Genomic DNA, 5,068 nt, shown 5'->3' with positions numbered 1-5,068 from the left:
CGAGGTCTGGCCCAGGGCCGCCAGCCAGCAGGGTCGAGGGCTCCCGGTGGAGGCGCCGCGGTTCTAAACCCCACCGCCTTTCCGTCCCTCTCGGCTGCTGGGACCGCGGGTTTCAGGGGGCCCCGAGCCCCGCTCCTTGTCTCCAGCCCTGCCCCGGGCATGTGGGCGGGGCCTGCGCGTCACTTCCGGGCCGGGCCGGGTGGGGGTGACCTGCGGGGCCCCGGCTGGCCGGGGACGTCGGAACTGCAGAGCCGCTGCTACGTGTTTGCCGATCATGTCTGGGAACTAAATCTTTGAAAACTAAAACATGATTCAATGTCCCGATGTTAAGTTCGGCATGTCCAGATGGGACTGAGGCACATTCTGCTGGCCGTGCCGTATGACAGATTTTGAAAGTTCTGACAGCTTTTAAAGCCGCCTGTCTCACGAGTTAAGAGAGGAGTGACCTAGAAATTAAAGTGATAACCTACATGGTGGTCATACAGGTAGTTGCTGGCTTTAATTTGTGCAAATTCCAGGCCGCAGGGCTGCACCCCGGCCCCTCTCCCGGCCCTTGGGGTCTCTAGATGTGGAACTGAAGACATCTGAGGACTCACGCTGCCCTCCTGTCCTACGGGAGACTGGCCAGCTGCAGCACATCTAAAGAGATCAGCCTTTGTGTCTCTGAATGATGGAAACCTCTCCCATGCATAGAAAAGTTCGCCTGCCGATTTCCAAGGACCCAAGCTTGTCTCTGCCGCAGGGGTGTGACAGAGAACCTCCGTTCCCTTTCCAGGTCTCCCCAGCCCCTGCCTCCCGAGTTCCTGTGTGCTCACAGTACCTAAAGTTGTGGCTGGTCCCCTTCCGGGCAGGGCTGTCCCCTGTACGCTTTTTCGGCCCTGTGTGCCATGCAGTAGGTGCTTAGCGTTCACCCGATGAGCGGGAGACAGTCATAGGCGTTGCATCATGATGCCTGCTGTCATGTCACCGGAATGAGCCAGTAGCTGGAAACCGCTAGTCACAGCGCGTGTGTGACCCATAGGAGTGCCCCAGCAGGAAGATACTGTTTCTCTTCCGTCCTTCCACGCATGATTATTGATTATCTCCTAAGTGTTAGGCGCTGTGACGGTGCTGGAGATGAAACCAGGGGCCTGTCCTGTGGTGGGGTGAATGCACAATAAACAAAGTCCATGCAGTTTGCTTTGTTCTCAGGCTGCGTCCTTCAGCCTGGTGGAGCCAGACTGCTGCACTGGTTCTCAGGCTTCCAAGCCTCACGCTGGCTCCAGCTCCCCTGCAAGATACTGGTACCCTGCTTGGAGCCCAGAAAGAGCCAGCCAGGGCCGGCGAGAGGTGTGGCGCCTGCCATCTCTGGGACGGGGAAGGCAGGCAGGAGAGGCACTGTGCCGTGTCACCTTCTGCTCGGCAGCCCGTCATGGTGCTGGCCTCATCCCCACCCTGGCTTCCTCAGTGGCACCTGCTCCTGAAGACAATGTGTGTATCCAGAGGGAGTTCTCCTTCCCTGACGTCCTCAGGGTGGAGCCCTTGAGCCACTGGCTTCTCGGCTTAGCACCAGCTCTTTCCTTGCAAAAAGATGTTTTTTTTGTCTTTCCGAGACAGTGTTTCACTGTGCAGTTCAGGCTGGCCTTGGACTCACTTTGTAGCCTAGGCTGGTCTCAGACTCACAGCGATCCTCCTGCTTTTGCCTCCCCGAGTACTGAGATTACAAGTGTGCGCCACCATGCCCAGCAACAGGGAGGTTTTGAAGGAAGATCCTGCTCCCAATGGATACAGGAGACCTGCTCAGCCCTGGCCCTTGGCCAGCTCCAGCAGGAGCCATCAGGGGGTTGGAGCAGGGTTGCAGGCGAGAACTGCTGTGTATTTTGGCAAAGAGGAGGAGCATCTTTCTGCAAACAGATCCCAGCAGCCACTGACAGCACCTGTTTCTCCGGGACACATCAGGAGGCCAGGACTCGTCACAGTCGCAGTGACCTTGGTATTTACTTACCCGTCGAGTGGAGAGATCAGAATAGGCACAAAGACAGCACACTAGCACCTTTTGGCGGGTTTGAGGGGGTACCACGGGCCTTGTCCGTTGTATCAGACATGTCTGGTGAGGTCCTTTGGCCCTGGACACCCAAAGGTCATCATTGCAGGCAGGTCAGATGGGAGCGGGCACTCCTCCCATTTTGGTCTGGGGAGCAGTTCCTGGAGCTGGGGTCACTCACCAGTGCCCAGCTGTGACACGTGGATGTTCCTGGGCCTCATGACCCAGCACCCGAGGTGTGGGTGCTGCGAGGTGCCGTGAGGAAGAGCCCACCTTGGAGCTGAGTCAGGACTCTACCACTGGTGGCCGGGGACTTTGGCAGGATCCTGCCTTCCTCGTGCCTGGAGTTCACTGCCTGTAGCTGGGGAAGAGCCATTTGGCTTCAGCCTAGTCTCTGTGTTTTGGCAGAGGGGACAAGGTAGCCCATCTGAGTGACTGTACGGTGAGAGAAGGTTCCTAGCACCTGAAAGGAGCTCTTAACTGCATGGTTCCTTTAGTGCAGGTGAGCAACGCTGAGAGCCGAGAAAGCCCTAGGGCAGTCAGGGTTAAGGGAGGCCCTCCCACGGGCGACATGGTGAATGCCAGTGCCCACGGGGTCTGCCCAGGGCACCCACCCAGTCCTGGTGTGCAGTAGCTGAGGATGGACTTGGAATGCCCCAGGCTTCCAACATAATGGAAAGAATTACTTGAGAACCAAATTCTGTGCATCAGTGCTATGGAATCCATTTGCAAACCAAGTACCTGCACCTATTACTAAAGGTAACACGCGTTCTGGTGTGTTCTTTTTACATTCCAGGCCCTCCTCATGCTCCTGGCAAACGCTGCCAGCCGTGAGCGGCTGCTCCCACGCTGACTCCAGGCTCCTTTTCTAGATCCTGACTCCTGGCTCGGATCATACAGTCAGCACATCCCTCTGCACTTCGGTGACAGGAGAGACGGAGTCTCTGACCGTCTGTACTTCCTGTGCCGGGCTTGCCTTGGCCACATTTGTGTGAATGCCTTATTCTTCTTGTGGCCTCCGGTGTCTTGGGGTTCCCTGGCAGGGGTGCCTCACTTCTCTGAGCCCTAAACACCTCCCAGAGCTGGGTAGAAATGCAGAGCCTCCGGTCCTGCGCCCATACCCTCACTGTGACCTTCTGGTCGCGGCCCCTCAGTGTATTTGATGGCCTGGCCGCGTCTGTGTGCTAGCGTGATGATGCTTTTCTCTGGAAACATGACACTCGTGCTTCTTTGAGAAAGAAAAGCAGGAGCGAGAAGTAGGCGCTTCCTTTAAGAAGGAAATCAGCTTTTATAAGGAAGGCGACAATCAAATCACTTACTCCAACACTTTGTAAATTGCTTTCTTTTCCATTTGCTGCTAAGAAAAGCAAAAGGACTCTGATTTTGGCACTCACAGTCTAATGTTCGCTAATGCGCTGGATTGAGAAGCGGCCTCCCATTGAGGGAGGGCTCAGCTTTCTCATCGAGGTGGTAAAGTGCTGTGTCCTTCAGTGTGAAGTGGTGTGGTGAGGACTGTGAAGCCACAGGATTTTATTACAGGAACCTGTTTTAACCTAGGGGCCATGGAAACTTACAGGGCGCGGTCCCCTCAAGAACCAGGAAATACATTCCAGATAATTAGAAGCCTGGGAACAGGGCTGGAGCTGATGGTGTTCATACACTGTGTTTGTCAATCCATTCGGATAAAACTGACCTTCAAGTAAACCAAAGAGAGTTTTAAATTCAGTTCCTGCCAAAACTAAGCTTCTTGATCTAATACTTTAAAAACTACATTCTAATTTCTGGTATGTGAAACACTAATGCCCCGTTTCCCTTTGCAGGGTGGATAAAAACAAAACAGCAGGCAGAGCTGTTTATTCTTCAGTTCTACACTCAGTACACTGATGCTATCATCACTGGCGGGAAAATACTTCTTTGAGATGCAGCATTGTTAGGGAGACTGTCCCTTCTGCCACCAAACAAACTCTCTTAGTATCATTTACTGCTTCCTTTTATAACCTTTCTCTCCTGGCCGTTCAGAGCCAGTGGGTAGAGTCAGCTTCTGTCCTCTATGGCCAGTAGAAGTTCTGTTCACTGGAGAGATACCTTATATTATTAGAAAATTCTGTGACTCCTGTCGTCCTCCCTGGTTGGGTACCTATGCCGTTCAGCAGGGATTTTCCGCGGAGATGTAGCAGGCTTCCCCTGGGTGCCGGAGCACAGCACTGGGCTGTGTAGCCGTTCAGAAAGAAGCTGGGCACGTCCCTTCAGTACCCACACGTATCCGCTGGGAAGCTGGCACGGAAATCCTCCATCAGGCACTTCTCTCATGTTTTGGAAAAAGTGGGGTCTCCATTTCCTGTCCACATGTAAGACATCTATCGTGACTGAGGGTTGAATGTTGTTTCTTTCCCATCTTCTGTGGAGATTTATAGAGTTATAGGAAGCACAAAGGCATTTGGATCAAACATTGGGCTCAGGACTCCAGCTTTGTCACTTGCAGTGTGGCTCTGGGGAGTGGTTGAGCCTCTATGCTTCAGTTTTTTATTTGTTCAATGGGATAAAACACCCGCCTTGCAGGGACGCCGCAAGACTGAAGTGGGAGGGTACTGGTACGCGGAGTGTGGAGTGTGGAGCACGGTGCCTGGCGTCACTAGAAGCAGAGAGCCATCAGCATCAGCTACCTCCCTTGCACTTGCCTCCCCTTGCTTCTGGGCTCATGGGTACTTTAAGACAGTAAACTATCCATGAGGACAAATAGAGCCCTCTTGATCTCCTAGTCTTGATGTTCTCCAGCTTTGGAGCATCTTCCTTCTCTTCATCACCCCACACTCCAGAGTGATTCTGTGTGTGCCACGGCATTCTGCTAACACGGTGTCAGGGTTGCCCAGGTCCTCTTCCTCACTGCTGATTTTCAACCCACGTTTCTGTCTACTCACTGGACACCTGACAGGCACGGAAGTCATTCACATCAAACTCATTGTCTTCCCTTTCACTTACAATGCTATGAGTATTTCTTCTTCTCCTTCTCCTTCTCCTTCTCCTTCTCCTTCTCCTTCTCCTTCT

This window comes from Chinchilla lanigera, unplaced genomic scaffold, assembly GCF_000276665.1.
Source record: "Chinchilla lanigera isolate Chin_1 unplaced genomic scaffold, ChiLan1.0 scaffold00016, whole genome shotgun sequence".
Lineage (NCBI taxonomy): Eukaryota > Metazoa > Chordata > Mammalia > Rodentia > Chinchillidae > Chinchilla > Chinchilla lanigera.
This window is presented reverse-complemented; position numbering follows the sequence as displayed.